Genomic DNA, 20355 nt, shown 5'->3' on the forward strand with positions numbered 1-20355 from the left:
TAGGTGTCTTGTTGATTGTGGTGAAACAGGTTTATCTTGCTACTAAGAGATTATGATATGGATATACTACAGTTTTAAATCATAAGTACTCATTGTCTGCTTAGGTTCATGTTATCTTTATTTCATTAGGATAGTTTTTCTTTCTTCAGAATGTTTGTATTTTCTTAGCTTCTCTTTTGTACTTTAACACAATTGAACAAACATTTGATTGTCTTTATCATCAAGCTATGGAACTATATGCAATACTTAGTTTCCTCTTGCTACTGGTGAAATAACAAAAGTTTTATATTCATAGCAATGCAGATAATTTTACTTAAAAGAAGGTTTAACTGAGTGAAATTAGAGTTGAATCAGTTGATGTGGAACTTTTCACCTTGCAAATACTGACACAGTAGAAGATTTGAATCCATAGCAGTTGGGGGGATTTCTCTTTGCCTGTGCTGATACAATGGAGGATTTCAATCAGTAAGAATGGGGATGCTTTCCTTTCCAGGTGCTTCATGTAACAAATGTTTTGAGTCTGTGACAGTGATTTTACTTTGCAGCCACTAAGACAAGTGGCTTAAGTTGGTTACAGTGAATACAACTTTAGCAGCTGCTAAGACTATAAGTTTATGATAGAATGCATACTGATGATAAAATACGTGCTGTAAAGTGAATTTCTATATTATGTATTGTTGATAAAAATTTTTTAGAATAATTCTATATCAAATTGTGGCTGAGGCAGCATACTGTACCAGATATTATATGGTTGATATCTGTTATAGGTATTTCTGTCAGTTGTTAGATGGTTTGGAGTACTTACACAGTCAAGGAATAATTCACAAAGACATTAAACCAGGAAATCTGCTGTTGACAACTTGTGGAACTTTAAAAAATATCTGATCTTGGAGTTGCGAGGTTTGTTGGATTTTAATGTAGAGACATGAGATCATACTTGGTTATAGGATACAGCAATAAAACTTGTATTTTTACTTTAAAGTTTTTAAGTGCTTAAGTTTTAGTGATTTTGTTAATAGAGCAACTATGTAATATACATTTCTGTAATATTTTGGGAAAATGTTAATAAATGTAATACATGCAAGAAAACATGAAGAGGGCTAGACATCACTAATTTACATGAAGTATGTATCTACAACAAGGTATAAAACCACCAAGATGTCAGTGTTTTACTATGTAATATATATATATAAGATGTAAAAGGATATGACATCAGTGTTTTACTATGCAATATATATAACAAGATATAAAAGGACAAGATATATCAGTGTTTTACTACTTAATATGCACCCCTGCTAGAAGAAAGTGGTATGTCTATGGATTTACAATGCTAAAATCAGGGGTTTGATTCCCCTCTGTGGGCTCAGCAGATAGCTCGATGTGGCTTTGCTAAAGAAAACACACAAACATAAAAACTATAATATATATAACATAGATATAAAAGGATAAGACATCAGTGTTTTACTGTGTAATATATATAACAAGATATAAAAAGGATAAGACATCAGTGTTTTACTGTGTATTATACAGCATGAGATATAAAAGGATAAGACATCAGTGTTTTACTGTGTATTATACAGCATGAGATGTAAAAAGGATAAGACATCAGTGTTTTACTGTGTATTATACAGCATGAGATGTAAAAGGATAAGACATCAGTGTTTTACTGTGTATTATACAGCATGAGATGTAAAAGGATAAGACATCAGTGTTTTACTGTGTATTATACAGCATGAGATATAAAAGGATAAGACATCAGTGTTTTACTGTGTATTATACAGCATAAGATAAATAAAGGATAGACATCAGTGTTTCACCATGTAACAGACAACATGAGAGGTAAAAGGACGAGGCATCAGTGTTGTACCATGTAACAGATAGCAGAGATGTAAAAGGGCGAGGAGTGTCGGTGTTTTACCATGTAACAGATAACGAGATGTAAAAGGACAAGGTGTCGGTGTTTTACCATGTAACAGATAACGAGATGCAAAAGGACGAGGCTACCGGTGTTTTACCATGTAACAGATAACGAGATGTAAAAGGATCGAGGCATCAGTGTTTTACCATGTAACAGATAATCGAGATGTAAAAGGACGAGGCATCAGTGTTTTACCATGTAACAGATAACCAGATGTAAAAGGACAAGGTGTCGGTGTTTTACCATGTAACAGATAACCAGATGTAAAAGGATCGAGGCATCAGTGTTTTTACCATGTAACAGATAACGAGATGTAAAAGGATCGAGGCATCAGTGTTTTACCATGTAACAGATAACGAGATGTAAAAGGATCCAGCATCAGTGTTTTACCATGTAACAGATAACGAGATGTAAAAAGGATCGAGGCATCAGTGTTTTACCATGTAACAGATAACGAGATGTAAAAAAGGACAGAGGCATCAGGTGTTTTACCATGTAACAGATAACGAGATGTAAAAAGGACGAGGCATCAGTGTTTTACCAACGTAACAGATAACGAGATGTAAAAGGACGAGGCATCAGTGTTTTACCATGCAACAGATAACGAGATGTAAAAAGGACAAGGTCATCGGGTTTTACCACGTAACAGATAACGAGATGTAAAAGGACAAGGTGTCGGTGTTTTACCACCGCAACAGATAACGAGATGTAAAAGGATGATGCGCTTTGTTTTACCAACGTAACAGATAACGAGATGTAAAAGGATCGAGGTGTCAGCGCTTTGTTTTACCACGAGACAGATAACGAGATGTAAAAGATCCAGGTGTCAGCGCTTTGTTTTACCACCTGACAGATAACCAGATGTAAAGGGATCGAGGTGTCAGCGCTTTTGTTTTACCACGTGACAGATAACGAGATGTAAAGGACGAGGTGTCAGCGCTTTGTTTTACCACGCGTGACAGATAATGAGATGTAAAAGGATCGAGGTGTCAGCATTTTGTTTTACCAACGTGACAGATAACAAGATGTAAAAGGACGAGGTGTCAGCATTTTGTTTTACCAATGTGACAGATAACAAGATGTAAAAGGACGAGGTGTCAGCGCTTTGTTTTACCAATGTAACAGATAACGAGATGTAAAAGGATCGAGGTGTCAGCGTTTTGTTTTACCATGTAACAGATAACCAGATGTAAAAGGATCGAGGTGTCAGCGTTTGTTTTACCATGTAACAGATAACGAGATGTAAAAGGATGAGGTGTCAGTGTTTTGTTTTACCATGTAACAGATAACGAGATGTAAAAGGATCTAGGCGTTGGTGTTTGACTTTGGAAGAGAAAAGTAGGCAAGGCTACATTGTATGAGAGGTATAACACAAGTAAGTGTTCAAGATGTCAGGGTTTGAAAGTGTAAAAGCTAATCTATGGTGCGTAATTTTTGGAATTTGTTTTAAGATGTTTTTCTTTGTCATATGATTCGATTTTTAAGTACTCTGATCTTTTATTATCTTAGGCTTTAGATAGGTTTGCCAAAGATGATACATGTGCCATACTAGCCAAGGTTCACCAGCATTTCAACCTCCAGAAATAGCCAATGGTCTGGAGTGTTTCTCAGGATTTAAAGTGGATGTTTGGTCCTCAGGTGTAACTCTGTAAGTAATTATGAACTACATGTTTTGTAGATGCTAAATTACATCACTTGTAACATGTATGTAATACAAAACCCAAATATTTAAAAATCTATGAGCAACCGTAGAGGAATGATGTATTTAAATGTGATTAAGAACAAAATAAAAACAATTTTTTTGGTTGTTTACTGATGGTGACAAACTGATTGGGTTATTTGTTTTTTAGTATTTAATATTTAATATAGTATTTAGTATTTTGGTAGACTTGACAAATGTTTGTTATTTCTAATGTTATTTACACTTTGATTATATTGTTTACCTTAACAGGAAATAAAATGCAGAAAGCAAGATATTTTTCTTTTATATATTTGGATGTGCAGTTATCCTGGACTAATTCCTTGCATAGAGTCTTCATACACTATTGTGGGAAGTGTGTTTATGTGCAAGTGGTTTGACATCTGTGTGATGGTGTTATTTCTTATCAAGCTACAGTACCACTTCTGTAACTCTAAACATTAATTAATATTTTTTGAATGTGTGAAGAGCTGTTTGTATAACATTCCACAACTTCTACTCCATTTGAGTATCAATGTTTCAGTTGAATTTAGTTTTACTTTCTTATGTGGAGGGCAAACAGTTTCTTGTATGTAGAGATACAGTCTTGCATGATTTCTGATGTTTGTTCTCCTGTAGTTGACTTGTAGGAGGTCAAAGGCAGACTGGTGAGAACTTAGGATATTTTTCCAGAACCTTCTTGTACTTTGGACAATTTATGCATATATTTTTCATGTTTGAGATGTTGTTTCTGTGGATGGATATTTCGTCATTTTCCTCATCTGAAGAAACTAGTTCATCTGATTACCTGGTCCTTCTATTTTTGGCAAACATTGCTGTGCATGCTAGAGGGTTTTCACATCAGTTAAAGAGGATGTTGCCGTGCTTTCTATTCCTTGGATTAGCATGCTTTGGCTTTCCACTGCTTTAGCATCCTTATATTTGTCTGTCACTTACGACAGTTTACATCTGTGTTTGAGGCCTATATTAATTCTCTTGTTCAAACTTCAGCGATCTTAGTCACTTACTGGTTTTCATTTTAGTTTGGTTATTTTGTTTCTCTCCTTCATGTCCTGGTTGTTTTGTTGATGGGATCTTTTGGAGAGAGTTTTCCTTCCTGTTTTGGAAGACCATAGAGTGAGTTACCTCCAATCTTAGGGTTGTTTATTACTGGTTTACAGCATCTCCTATATGCATTTCCAGGCATCCTGCTTTGGTGACATGATCCATTGGAACTCAAGTGATTCTGACCTTATTAGTGAGGATCATCCTGCATGATGGAGTCAGATTTTTGCATTGGTTCCTACCTTATGGAGCAGGTCCTGTGGGGGTCTTATCACAGAGGATTTGTGTCAGTATAGGAGACATTCATCACAAATTGTTTTATCATTCAAATTCTTTTGGGTGGATTGGTCATTCATTTCATGTCTCCTTCTCCATTGCCTTTGATGCTGATTGTCGCTACTCTCCATGGACCATATTACATCCAACCATTGAACACAAGCCATCTACAATCTTCTGCACCAGGAGACCATAGAGTGAGTTACCTCCTATCTTAGCATTGTTTATTCCTGGCTGTTTGTAGTACTAAAATGAAAAAGGTGATTGGCAGCCAGCCATTAATTTTGCTTGTCCCGTTTGCTTCCTCCAGCTTCCTCAGTTTGCAGTGGAGTTATTCTTTTCCTATGGTGGTTTTGTCACAGAGGTGTACATTCATATCCCAGCCAATGTGTTCTAAGTTTTATCTCAGTCTTGTGCACTACAACCAGGTTTTACAGTTTTATGTTTTAACATTTGGCCATGTGTTTTGTTGTTTTGCCAGAATCTTTAGCATGCCATTTTCACTTAGCATTCACACTTTCGGGTAATTACATCTGGCTTCTTCTCTTACCATTTGGCAGAACTGTGCTTTCAACCTGTGGTAGCAGAAGCTGTGATGGCGGGTTTCTTATGAAAGCAAAGGAGAAGTTTATTCATACTTCCACACTTTAATATGAGCTGGAAGGTTGTTCTTCACACACAGGGTCACATGGGGGGGGCATTCACTGGTCATTTCAGGACCAGTGGAACTTTCAAACAGATGTGCTACATTGTCAGATTTCAGTTTCCTCATTCTTGGCTGGTGATTGGACAGAAATAACATAATAGTAGGTATACTTCTACTGCTTTCATGGTTGGGGTTACATCTATTCACAGATGCTTCTTGTTATGGGGTGGGGTGCTTGATTTGAAAATATGGTATTAAAGGAACCTTTGATAGTAGATGAAGCTTCTCTCATCAATTTCTTACAACTTTTAAACAGTTCAATAGGGTTTCATTGTTGAGAGGGGTAGGTGGTATTGTTCCATTTGGACAATTTCACAGTAGTCTTATACATTTCAAAGCAAGGTGGCACTCAGGTCTCTTTATTTTTGACCAGTAGATTTTCTTTCTTAAGTACACAACCATTAGATTGTTCTCCTTGCTTGTCATGTTCCAGAGATAATTACTCTAGTGGCTAACAATTCTCTCCTCTGCAGAGCTCTTCCTATGGAATGGATGCACCATATTCAAGTTTTTCATTGAATCTACCTAAGGACATCACAGATTGATGCTTTTATCATATACTGGAATGCTTGGCTTCCATCTGCCCAGCCACCAGTACCTCCCCTTTGGCAGTGCAAGAAGATGCTGTTAGCCAAGATTGGACTGGTGTTCATCTGTATACATTTCTCTCAGTTCATCTGCTCTCCAAGGTTTTGGCCCCAATTCACTCAGTCCTATCAAGTTCTTCTAGTGGTACCATATTTGCTGTGTGAGCCCCCTCTTCCTCTGCTCTGTTTTCTTTAGGATAGTCAATCTCTTCCCTGACCAAAACTCTGACTGATGTTGACATGATACATTTGTCCTCTGTTGGTCAATATTCTTCAACTTCACACCTGTTGTTTATGCAGTCCAATCCAAATCATTGGAATTGACATCTTGAGTGTTTACCCTGTGTTTATTTTTTTTTGTCAGTGGTCTTTCACATGTGGGTTTGATTCTATACATCCCACTGTGCCACACGGAATTTTTACAGCATGATTGTTTCACTCTGTTGTCTGTTGCCTTATATGTAATTGTGTTGTCAGCTGCTTTTAGTTTAGAGAAGAAAATGCGTTTTGAGTCCCCAGTTTTCTCATTACTACTGAAATAATTCTGGGTTATCTGCTCATGTTACCTTTTCCAAGTTCTTAATAGTGGTTCTTCATGCATTGTCATGTACACCTTTGGGGTCATGTACACAGAACTGTTTGAACAAGGTTTTTTGTATCCAGACAAACTTTTCTACCTAAAATGTAGTAGCTAGGAAAGAGGAGCATTCACTTTTATTTATTGTCACTCCATTTTCCATTTATACAATAGTTGGATCCAGATCATCTTATGTCTTGTTTCAGTTCTCACAGGTTACACAGGCATACTGAAGCATTTTGGGTCTCTCATCACCAGTTTTTCCTGTTGGGATTCTTGTGTATCACATGACTTATTCCCTGTCATTATGACATGTTGGTTCTGATATCTTTGGTCCATCACTGAAGGAGTGTATACTTCTTCAAGTTTCATCTACTGAAGTTTGACATATATCAATGTCCTTGGCAACTCAGTTTTTCTGGTCCACTGGAGGACATTGTACAGGCTTGTACTTGGACCACACCTTTATGGAACTATTTACATGATTTATCACTCTCCTGCTTGGATGAATTTCTCATCCTCCTTGACTCTTTACTAAGTCCAGTTTAATTTGGACAGAGATGAGTATTTTATTTGTTTTGTGCTTCTCAGGGACCTTCTTATTTGGATCCAACTCAGTGATGGGAGATTCCTGGTCAGGTATTTTCTATAAATCTGCACTTTTGATTGGATTGGGTGTTCCAAATGACCCACCTTGGCTTTTCTGGGTGGGGAACATTTCTGTGTCAGATATATACTATACTGGATTGCCACTGATGGACTATTATCAGTAAAATATATAGGGCCTTTTTCATCACTGCTAACTCTTATATTAAAAGAAATTGGAGTTGATTTACTACTATAAGCAGAGAACATGGTTCACTTATTGCACTGTCTCTGAGTAATGTTCTACAGGTCTTCCCATTGTTAGTTCCCTCCTCTCTTCTAGTGAAACTAGGAGTCTTTACTAGTTGCTGAAGTGGCAGACAGAGGTATACTCCTCTTGAGTGATGCTTGTACTCTATTATACTTGAGAAAAGTGGGTAAAGCTGATTACCCTCCAATTCTTAACCCAGATGGTTTTCCAGATATCTGGTAAGAGCTGGACCAGCCTATGTGAGAGCCTCCTTTTAATTCCAGTTTAGAGATGATACTTTGTTGTTTATTTGTGTGAAAGTGGCCCTTCTTTTTTGGTCATTCTTTTACTTTTCATGATCATGAAAAGGGTCCTTGACTTCTAAATACAGTATGCAGGATGTCACCTCTAAAGAGTTGAGGGTCCTTGACTACTTCTAATTTTGTATGGAAGATGACACCTCCAAAGTTGAGGGTCCTTGACTTTAATTTTGTATGCAGGATGTCACTCCAAAAGTCGAGGGTCCTTGACTGCTTTTAATTTTGTATGCAGGGTGTCACCTCCAAGAGTACGAGGGTCCTTGACTTCTTTTAATTTTGTATGCAGATTGTCACCTACCAAGAGTGAGGGTCCTTCACTTTTAATTTTTTTGTATGCAGGGTGTCACCTCCAAGAGTCGAGGGACCTTGACTTCTTTTAATTATGTATGCAGGGTGTCACCTCCAAGAGTCGAGGGTCACTTTTAATTTTGTATGCAGGGTGTCACCTCCAAGGTGAGGGTCCTTGACTTCTTTTAATATGTATGCAGGGTGTCACCTCAAAGAGTGGGATCCTTGACTTCTTTTAATTTTGTATGCAGGGTGTCACCTCCAAAGTCGAGGGTCCTTGACTTCTTTTAATTTTGTATGCAGGGTGTCACCTCCAAGGTCGGGGGTCCTTGACTTCTTTTAATTTTGTATGCAGGGTGTCACCTCCAAGAGTCGGGGTCCTTGACTTCTGGTAATTTTGTATGCAGGTGTCACCTCAAAGATTAGAGGGTCCTTGACTTCTTTTAATTATGTATGCAGGTGTCACCTCCAAAGTCGGGGTCCTTGACTTCTTTAATTTTGCGTAAAGGGTGTCACCTCAAAAGTGAGGGTCCTTGACTTCTTTTAATTTTGTATGCAGGGTGTCACCTCCAAAAGTAGAGAGTCCTTGACTTCTTTTAATTTTGTATGCAGGGTGTCACCTTCAAGAGTGAGGGTCCTTGACTTCTTCTAATTTTGTATGCAGGGTGTCACCTCAAGAGTCGAGGGTCCTTGACTTCTTCTAATTTTGTATGCAGGGGTGTCACCTCCAAAGTCGAGGTTCCTTGACTTCTTCTAATTTTGTATGCAGGGTGTCACCTCCAAAGTCGAGGGGTCCTTGACTTCTTCTAATTTTGTATGCAGGTGTAACCTCCAAGGTGGTCCTTGACTAGTTCTAATTTTGTAAGCAGGGTGTCACCTCCAAGAGTCGAGGGTCCTTGACTTTTAATTTTGTATGTGGGTGTCACCTCAAGGAATTGAGGGTCCTTGACTTCTTCTAATTTTGTATGCAGGTGTCACCTCCAAGAGTCGAGGGTCCTTGACTTCTTCTAATTTTGTATGTAGGTGTCACCTCAAGAATCGAGGGTCCTTGACTTCTTCTAATTTTGTATGCAGGTGTCACCTCCAGAGATCAGGATCTCGACTTGATTGTTCCACATTCTCCTCATTATCCCAGGGGCAGGAGGTGCTGCACCTGTTTTTAGAATAATAAAGTTAGGATTTTGGTTTGTAATTCCAGACTGGAGGATCTGTGTTTCTTCAGGTTGAGTGAGTTTTGAATTGACCTTGTAATTTTTTGTTTGGTTTGTTAGTTTGGTAGCTTACATGCAACATTCTTTAACTCTCAGGTTGGTTACCACAGACTGCATAATTCAGAGTGTGGTTTCTTACATTTTGTGTACTCCCTTCAGGTTGGAGTGTGGAGTTTGTTGGCTTTGGTGTTGCTTGCCTTCACTCCAGAATTTTGATGGTGTGTCATGCAACTTTCTGTAGCGTTCAGTTTGACTTCCCTTAATGTCATATTTCTGTTATAAAAGTACCATGCATACTGTAGAACCACATGCTTTGGCTACTACATCATGGATTTGGTTCTTTGTCTCCATAGCCTTCTCTTTCTAATGATGTGGAACATCACCTGGACAAATCTGTAATAATGAACAATATTGACTGTAGTCAGTTGGCTTTACTCTGGAAAAAAAATGTACCTGTTCCAAAGCACACACTCTCACTAATGTGCTTTGTTATATCTCAGTTTTGCACACCTGTGTTTTCTATATAGATCCTTGCCCATGTAGTGTGTTAAAAGCTAAAGTGTTTTTGGATGTGTACAGATTTCTTATAAAAAATGCCTCTTCTGTCACTTCTTCTCTCCTGTGTTTGGAGTTTACGAGGGGTTTATATGCATTTTGGACATGGTGATGTAGGTGAGGGAGTCCAAAACTAAACTTGTTATAGATAATATTGTGGGGGTATAAAGACTAGTGTAAGTAAAGTAAAGTAATTCATACCAATGATTAGACTGGTAAAAAAAGATATAAAGACTGGTTGTAAAAGTAAAGTAGAATTCATACCAATGATTAGACTTGTAAAAGATATAAAGACTAGTGTAAGTAAAGTAGAATTCATACCAATGATTAGACTTGTAAAAAAAAAGATATAAAGACTAGTGTAAGTAAAGTGAAATTCATACCAATGATTAGACTGGTAAAAAGATATAAAGACTGGTTATGAAGTAAAGTAGAATTCATACCAATGATTAGACTGGTAAAAAAAAGATATAAAGACTAGTGTAAGTAAAGTAGAGTTCATACCGATGATTAGACTGGTAAAAAAAAAGATATAAAGACTAGTGTAAATAAAGTAGAGTTCTTACCAATGATTAGACTGGTAAAAAAAAGAAGATATAAGACTAGTGTAAGTAAAGTAGGGAGTTCATACCAATGATTAGACTGGTAAAAAAAGATATAAAAAGAAAAGTAAGTAAAGTAGAATTCATACCAATGATTAGACTGGTAAAAAAAAAGATATAAAGACTAGTGTAAGTAAAGTAGAATTCTTACCAATGATTAGACTGGTAAAAAAGAGATATAAAGACTAGTGTAAATAAAGTAGAGTTCTTACCAATGCAGTTAGACTGGTAAAAAAAAGATAAAGACTAGTGTAAGTAAAGTAGAGTTCTTACCAATGATTAGACTGGTAAAAAAGATATAAAGACTAGTGTAAGTAAAAGTAGAATTCATTACCAATGATTAGACTGGTAAAAAAAGATATAAAGACTAGTGCAAGTAAAGTAGAGTTCTTACCAATGATTAGACTGGTAAAAAAGAGATCTTCCCTCAGGATAAAGCTAAACCAGTGAGAGGGACATAAGAATTATGTAAACCTTTGTGCATTGCTACTCCAAAGTACTGAGCATTAATGTGAAAGTTAAGATAAACATGTTAGTCATATATGTTTGTTTACTTACATTTTATCTTTTCAGAATTTAATATCACAACAAGGAAAGTATCCATTTGAAGGAGATAACATATACAAGTTATTTGAAAATATAGGTAAAGGAGAATTTACAATACCAGATGAAATAGATCAATAATTACAGGGATTATTACAAGGTGAGATTGTACTAAATATGCTAAAGTAAGTATTTTTATGTTTCATATATAAGTTGAATGTTAATAAAGGATGTCTGAAATAATGTACATTCTGTTTCTGATAAGGTTTTATATATGAACAAAATTTTCAGTGTCTGATAAGTATGTCATTCTCTAAACATACATTCTGTCTTCATTATTTCAAAGTGATAGATCCAGTGGAGTTATTAAACCAAACAATAATAGTCATATCTTTGCATTTAGTTATGAAACAATGCTAAAGTATTGTTTTTTCAAAGTTGAGTTTGAATAGTGTGATTATAAATTAATCTGTTTTAACTCTCTAAACCTCTGTTTTTTGGCTTGCATTTAAAAACTACATTTGATTACATAATATTATACTAAAATTAGCTTTATCTTTACATTAGTTGTTGAAGAAGGTAATTTACACTTCAGTGGTGCCAAGTAAGGTGCTTTTTTAAATAAGTTAACCTGGTAATTTAGAAACATGTTGATAGATGTTTTACTAACACAAAAAATATGTGTACCATAGTGATGTCACTGTCAAGTGTCTACAATATTGATGTCACTTGTGTGCAGTGTTGTCACTGTCAAATTTAAAAAATTCCATCAATTTGAGACATTCCATGAGCTGAGTGTTTATTTTTCTCTGGTTGTATATCTTTCACGTTATACATCTTGTCTGATTAACTTGTAATGTTAAGTTTTCTGAGTCCATGAATTTATTCAAACAAATTACATATTTTTAATTTCTACCTTTTAAGTAGAGTACATACATATTGTAAGTTTTGCCAGTCTGTAAAATAATGGCAAATGATATACCAGCTGTACTTTAAGGACTGTTTTCACCTGTACCTACTAGATTAGTACAGTTGATTGGTAACAACAAAATGATATACCAGCTGTACTTTAAGGACTGTTTTTACCTGTACCTACTAGATTAGTACAGTTGATTGAGTAACAACAAAATGATATACCAGCTGTACTTTAAGGACTGTTTTCACCTGTACCTACTAGATTAGTACAGTTGATTGGTAACAACAAAATGATACACCAGCTGTACTTTAAGGACTGTTTTCACCTGTACCTACTAGATTAGTACAGTTGATTGATAACAACAAAATGATATACTAGCTGTACTTTAAGGACTGTTTTCACCTGTACCTACTATTAGTACAGTTGATTGGTAACAACAAAATGATATACCAGCTGTACTTTAAGGACTGTTTTCACCTGTACCTACTAGATTAGTACAGTTGATTGGTAACAACAAAATGATATACCAGCTGTACTTTAAGGACTGTTTTCACCTGTACCTACTAGATTAGTACAGTTGATTGGTAACAACAAAATGATATACCAGCTGTACTTTAAGGACTGTTTTCACCTGTACCTACTAGATTAGTACAGTTGATTGGTAACAACAAAATGATACACCAGCTGTACTTTAAGGACTGTTTTCACCTGTACCTACTAGATTAGTACAGTTGATTGGTAACAACAAAATGATACACCAGCTGTACTTTAAGGACTGTTTTCACCTGTACCTACTAGATTAGTACAGTTGATTGGTAACAACAAAATGATATACCAGCTGTACTTTAAGGACTGTTTTCACCTGTACCTACTAGATTAGTACAGTTGATTGATAACAACAAAATGATATACTAGCTGTACTTTAAGGACTGTTTTCACCTGTACCTACTCTATTAGTACAGTTGATTGGTAACAACAAAATAATAATACACTAGCTGTACTTTAAGGACTGTTTTCACCTGTACCTACTCTATTAGTACAGTTGATTGGTAACAACAAAATGATACACCAGCTGTACTTTAAGGACTGTTTTTACCTGTACCTACAAGATTAGTACAGTTGATTGGTAACAACAAAATGATATACCAGCTGTACTTTAAGGACTGTTTTCACCTGTACCTACTAGATTAGTACAGTTGATTGGTAACAACAAAATGATATACCAGCTGTACTTTAAGGACTGTTTTCACCTGTACCTACTAGATTAGTACAGTTGATTGGTAACAACAAAAATAATACACTAGCTGTACTTTAAGGACTGTTTTCACCTGTACCTACTCTATTAGTACAGTTGATTGGTAATAAATGAAAATGATATACTAGCTGTACTTTAAGGACTGTTTTCACCTGTACCTACTCTATTAGTACAGTTGATTGGTAACAACAAAATGATATACCAGCTGTACTTTAAGGACTGTTTTCACCTGTACCTACTCTATTAGTACAGTTGATTGGTAACAACAAAATGATATACCAGCTGTACTTTAAGGACTGTTTTCACCTGTACCTACTGAGATTAGTACAGTTGATTGGTAATGACAGTATTTTCTTGTATGATGAACAAGATGTTGCTTTTTGTTTCTTTTTGCAGTGTTTTATAAGTGTTTTGAAGGTATATTTTTTAGTAATTACTTAAATATTTGCAGGTATGCTACAGAAAGATCCTCAACATAGGCTGGCTATTAAACAGATAAGACAACATGAGTGAGTAAAAGAAAAGATTTTTTTATAAGACATTGGATTCTTTATATTGCTGAAACGGAACAGTGTTATATTAGTACTAGTTCTGATTTTGAATGTTGAACAAAAATAATTTATTTAGCTAAAAACTTTATCACAGAAATGTGATTAAAAATATTTTTGTAGAAAATAAATTAATAGTTTTAGTTCATAATTTCAAAAAAAAAATTCTTTAAAAAAAAGAGAAATAGTATGAAAAATCTGGAAAATTGGTAAAAACGTTTTGTGTTTAAACCATTATTTGTGTCAACTTTTGTATCCAAGAATATTGACCTTTAATTGTTAGTTATTATAACTACCTATATGTATTTAGTGTCTGGCAATAAATGATAACTACCTATATGTATTTAGTACCTGGCACAAATGACAATAACAATTGCATTGTTTCACATACGTGATGTGACATGGTAATTTTATCATTAATTTTTCTTTTGAAGTAAACATTGAAAATAATTTCTTTTCTGAGAAGGATAACGTTGAAACATTTCCATAGTGTAAAACGTGTGGTTTACTTGAAATTTGCTGTAGAATTTTTCATACGTGACACGAACTTTAATTTAAATCAAAATTTCTTATAACCTGTTAGGTATTAATCTTGTCTTTTTAGTAATTTTCAGGTAATGATTATCTCAACATGGACTTGGTCAATTTGACCACCCACATGACCTATTTATACTCATTTAGAGTCTTTATAGATTTAATACTTCTAACGTTCAATATAGTGTGTATATCTTTACAAAATTTTGCAGTCTTTCAGTTAATATCACAAGTCATATTTTTTTGTTTCATTGAAGTCTTTTTGAAAAAACTAAAAGATTTGTCTATGAATATATTGAGCATTTGCTTTGAATAGTTTGTGTGAAAAGTACTTTTCATTTTAAGATTAAAAATACCTTTTCTCATTTGAAAAATCTGATTTTGTTTGTGTAAACCCTAAATCTTCCTAAATACATTTAACATTTTTTACTAAATATAAATTTATATTTTATCTGCTATTTTCTGTACCCCATCTGTGTACAAGATCAGTCAATTTGACCAACCTAAGTAACCAATCAAAATAAATGTAAATTACCATTTTTTCTTCTTTCTAGAGTAACTTTAAATTGTAACATGAAACTGGATTAACTTAACCTAAGTAGCTTTAAGTTCCTAACAGATACATCTAATAATAATTAAATTTTATTGCCCTTTGAAACATATTTAACTCCATATCTGGTCCAATATAAGTCACTCAGGAACAGATAAGCTATTAAATTACATTACTTGCAAGCTGCTTGCATGTGTGTCTCATGAAACATCTTTATTATATTATTAATGTTACCTAACCTGCTCTGAATTAACCTAAAATATTTCTATTTTTACATTTTAGTTTCTTTTATAATAATGAACAAAGAGTAAACAATAAATAAAGTAATTACTGGGTCCTTTGTTTTTTGCTGTCAGATGTTGATGACAATTAATCCTACCTTTTATACTAATAGCATTACTGCACTGAAAATTTTTTAATAAATTAAATAACATACTGTAATATAAATATACTGCACATTAGAGATTCTCTTACTGTTTGTTACTTTATAAATTGTTTTGAGTTATGTTTCTTGTTTCACCTGATTTTGTTACCACGTTGTACATCATCAAGGGTAAAAGAAATATACATTGAAATGTTTGGAGAGTGACAAATTATAAATAACTGGTTCATAGCTTCTTTAAACCCAAATTTGTTCAGTAATAACTAACTGTTAAGTCTTTTCTTTAAAATTTGTTAATATCTTTGTAGTTGGGTGAGAAAGAAACACCCTCGGATTACACAGGAGGTGTGTATTCCTCATCATGTAAGTGGTGATGAATTTCAAGTATGTCAGTCATTCCCTATCTTCAGGACTTACATTGTGGACCTGAAGAGGTGACTAAAGCATCAGAGGAATACATCACAGAACACTGATCTTCAAGGTAAGTCTTGTATAAGAAAAGTTTTCTTACTTCTCTATACTTTGTTATGTAACTTATGGTCACTCTCCTGTCTGTATGTTCTTTTGTTATATAACTTATGGTCACTCTTCTGTCTGTATGTTCTTTTGTTATATAACTTATGGTCACTCTTCTGTCTGTATGTTCTTTTTTGTTATATAACTTATGGTCACTCTCCTGTCTGTATGTTATTTTGTTATATAACTTATGGTCACTCTCCTGTCTGTATGTTATATTGTTATATAACTTATGGTCACTCTCCTGTCTGTATGTTATATTGTTATATAACTTATGGTTCACTCTCCTGTCTGTATGTTACATTGTTATATAACTTGGGTCACTTATCTCACTCTGCCTGTCTGTATGTTATATTGTTATATAACTTATGGTCACTCTCCTGTCTGTATGTTATATTGTTGTATAACTTATCGTCACTCTCCTGTCTGTATGTTATATTGTTATATAACTTATGGTCACTCTCCTGTCTGTACGTTATATTGTTATATAACTTATGGTCACTCTCCTGTCTGTACGTTATATTGTTATGTAACTTATGGTCACTCTCCTGTCTGTATGTGCGTTATATTGTTTATATGTAACTTATGGTCACTCTCCTGTCTGTATCTTATATTGTTATGTAACTTATGGTCACTCTCCTGTCTGTGCGTTATATTGTTATGTAACTTATGGTCACTCTCCTGTCTGTATGCGTTATATATTGTTATGTAACTTATGGTTCACTCTCCTGTCTGTGCGTTGTATATTGTTATGTAACTTATGGTCACTCTCCTGTCTGTGCGTTATATTGTTATGTAACTTATGGTTCACTCTCCTGTCTGTATGTTATATTGTTATGTAACTTATGGTCACTCTCCTGTCTGTATGTTATATTGTTATGTAACTTATGGTCACTCTCCTGTCTGTACATTATATTGTTATGTAACTTATGGTCACTCTCCTGTCTGTATGTTATATTGTTATGTAACTTATGGTCACTCTCCTGTCTGTATGTTATATTGTTATGTAACTTATGGTCACTCTCCTGTCTGTATGTTATATTGTTATGTAACTTATGGTCACTCTCCTGTCTGTATGTTATATTGTTATGTAACTTATGGTCACTCTCTCCTGTCTGTATGTTCTTTTTGTTATGTAACTTATGGTCACTCTCCTGTCTGTATGTTAGATTAACTAACATTATAATATGAACATTTTGTTTACAATTTACGTATTTGTAGTGAGTTTTTTGTAGCGCTTTTTTATTTCCTCAGTAACAAGCAACTAAAACACTTTGAATGCTTAAATTGAAGTGATTTAGTAAATGTTTAATATCAGAGGTTAGTGCCATCTATCTTATCTGTTAAAGACTTGGTTACAGAAGTTAGATTGTTGATGACTGATCTGCCAGAGAAACAGTTTTTGTTTTCTTTGTATTTTTATAAATAAATAATATTTTAAAAGTAAAGTTAATTATCTCTTCTGAATGATACGAGTGTGAACTCTAACGGTGTTATTTTCTCAGAAATGCGTCAGATGGATGCTTCATCTTCCAAGAAACGGAACAAGAAACCTAAACGGAAGCTTCCTAGTTGTATAAGTGTTAAAAGGTTCAGTTCGTGTAAGCAGTCTTGACAACAAGAAAGTTGTTTGGAGATTTCCCTTAGAGTTACTCAAACTGCAGGATACCGAGCTCATCCAGCTGTGGAGAAAGTCAGTTTGGAACATAAGCTTCCTGAATGTACTGTTTCCAGTATTTTTTAACTGTTGTACTCCCTAACTTTAAATGTTCCTTAACAAACAAGGAAAGAACATGTAGCAGAAACAAGGAATTTTTTAAGCAAGTTAAGAAAAATCAGCTTAGTAAGACAGTTCTTAAACATTTTCTATTAAAGAAAGTCTCCCCAGTATCTTATTGTTAGCTAAACATTCATTTAAAGAAATTAACATAAACTAAAACCTGTTAGTTAAGTATGGAATAAATTTATTATTACAGGTTTTGTGTTTTAGAATTTAACCACAACTTCCAGGGAACTGATAAAAGAAAACTGATCGCTTATCAAAGGTGATAGCTGTTTGAGTTTTCTTTAAACAGGCTTAGGGTTTTGATAATTCAATGTAATCATTTTATGTTTTCTTTCACAGTTTTAGTATTTGAAACCTCACAGGTTAACAGATGAAACCTAATCTGTTCTAAGATAACCACATATCATACCTATACTATGCCATTCGTATATTCTTTAATAATGTCTCAGTTTCAAGTATTTTTCTGAGCTTTAGCAAGAATGCCTCAGTGATTAATTAGTTACTACAGTTTAGTTAACTATAAACTTTATTCAATAAAAAGATTGTAATTTATTCATGTACAACATAATGTTTAATTTAAAGTCACAACAATGATAAATGAATACTTTTATAATACTTGGTTAGAGTCCATGTGAGAAAAGCCATTGTGTGTAACATGTTCAAACAATCTGATTATTAAGAAAATAGTGTATGACTTCTTGTGCTACATTTTGAACAAAAACCTATTTGAATTGTCAAAGTTACAAAAAGAATGTTTGTTACTATTGATTATGCCGTGTTCTACTCGTTGTTTTTAGGATGTTTTCATATAAACTGTATACAAAAGTGAATCTTTGACTTCATCACAAATCTGTTGTGGTGAAGTACGCTTTGTAACACTCGTAAAATACGTCTTTATACGGGGACTATTTTACCTAAATGTCTGCAAGAGCAATATTGTAGTCTGTTTTTAAACTTCCAGTGTTATTGGTGTTTGAAACTGAAGAAATTAGACTTGACAAGACAACTTCAGAGGTACTAGACACTTCCTTTTTTCAGGCAGTAGGTATAGGTTGTGATTTTGTTTATAGGGAAAAACTAACTGTGAATCTAGAAGCTAGCTTTAAAACATTATTACATTTATGCCATTTTTGAGTTTGTCAAAGAGGTAAAATGAGTGTATGTTGGGTTCTTGCATACAATTGAACTATTACATCTTTCTTGATGCAACTAGAGAACATGTGTTTTCATTCCACTGTTTTGTAACATTTCAAAATCTTTATTAGGTTGCAGTGTTTGTTTATGTTTTTTGTGAGTCTCTTGTTTAAGAGGGACCAGTTAATACACATTGTTTTATTGTGTTTTTTGTGTGTAACAACAATAATACTTTGAAGTAATTTTTATATTTCTTGTTCCAGATGCTATTTGGATTAGTGTATGGAACATCCATGTGTGATGGTATTAAACAGGTATTCAGTTCCACCATAACTATAATTAACTTTAATCTAAGATTCATCATAACAAGAAGTAAACATTTACTTCTTCTGTCTTCTTCTGTGCGTAACAATCATCGTAAAAATTGTATTGGCAATGGAATTTGAATAATTAATTAGATAATTATAAATTATAGGTTTGTTCATTGTATAATTGCTGTTTCAAAATACTATTGTGGTACAAATGTTAGTGGTGCTTTATAGGATATTTAAGAGAAAGAGTTACATTAAGAGTTACTTTTAAATTTGTTTCAATATAGATTTATGTAAAATAATTAGGCCTACTTAAGTCAAAGTTGGTTTTTTATCCATTTTAAATATCCTCTTTTAAATGAGTGAATATTTGGTTCTAAGTTTGGCAATTTCTAAAGGAAACTACAAATTACAATTTCTTGGGGAGAAGAATGTAAGACAAGAATTCTGAATAACAATATTCAAGCAGTTAATAGTTGTTGTTTTAATGTAAATATCTTGAGCTTATGATATGTATCTGAATTTAAAACAATTTTCTTACTAATAGCTTTACAGGAGAAACTGTAACCTTTTTTTCTTGAACACAGTTTTGTGTTTTATAAAACCGGTGCAAAAATATGTTGTTTCTCTGGATTTCTTTTAAGTTAATAATATGTTTAGGATTATGTTTCTCTTTTAAACGTGGTAATATTATTTGTTGCATAAGATTAAGCCTCTCCCATACAAATTGATACAAGAAATCACAAAATGTATTTTCCACAATTGACAGTTAGATGTGTTTGTATTGTAAAGGTAAATCATAAGTAGTCCATCACAATTTGACGAATTTTGTGCCCACAAATTCACACATTTATAATTATCTGCTGAATTCGGTTGGAATGATCATGCTGTTGATTGGTAGCCTTATTTCTTAAGATTGCTGCAATTTATATTGGTGTTTAACAGTTAACTTAATAAAGTATTGTAGAAGTAGGCCAGTCCAAGACTAACAGGTTGGTACGAGGCTACAAGTGAGTGCTAGCCTAGCAGTGTGTATCAACATTGTATGACAATTTTTTTATTGTATGATTTAGATTTTAAAATGGCTCACTCCTCATGTACCTGTGCCTTTAACTAAAGTTGGTTAAATTTGTTGAAAAGATAGCAGTTTGTAGAATTTAAGTGAAACTTTGGAAAAAACAACCACTTAAATACAGGGTGGTCCAAAAGAAATCATCTGATGAAGTTTCCATTACCAATTGACATGTCACCAAACACAAGTG

The 20355-nt window shown here is 34.0% G+C and overlaps 1 pseudogene; it reads left to right on the forward strand.

Moving 5' to 3' along the window:
• The first annotated feature begins 672 nt into the window (after nt 1-672).
• Nucleotides 673-15819, forward strand: LOC143250003 (serine/threonine-protein kinase stk11-like; annotated as a pseudogene).
• Nucleotides 15820-20355: the final 4536 nt, after the last annotated feature.

The sequence above is a fragment of the Tachypleus tridentatus genome, chromosome 4 (assembly GCF_004210375.1).
Source record: "Tachypleus tridentatus isolate NWPU-2018 chromosome 4, ASM421037v1, whole genome shotgun sequence".
Classification (NCBI taxonomy): Eukaryota; Metazoa; Arthropoda; class Merostomata; order Xiphosura; family Limulidae; genus Tachypleus; species Tachypleus tridentatus.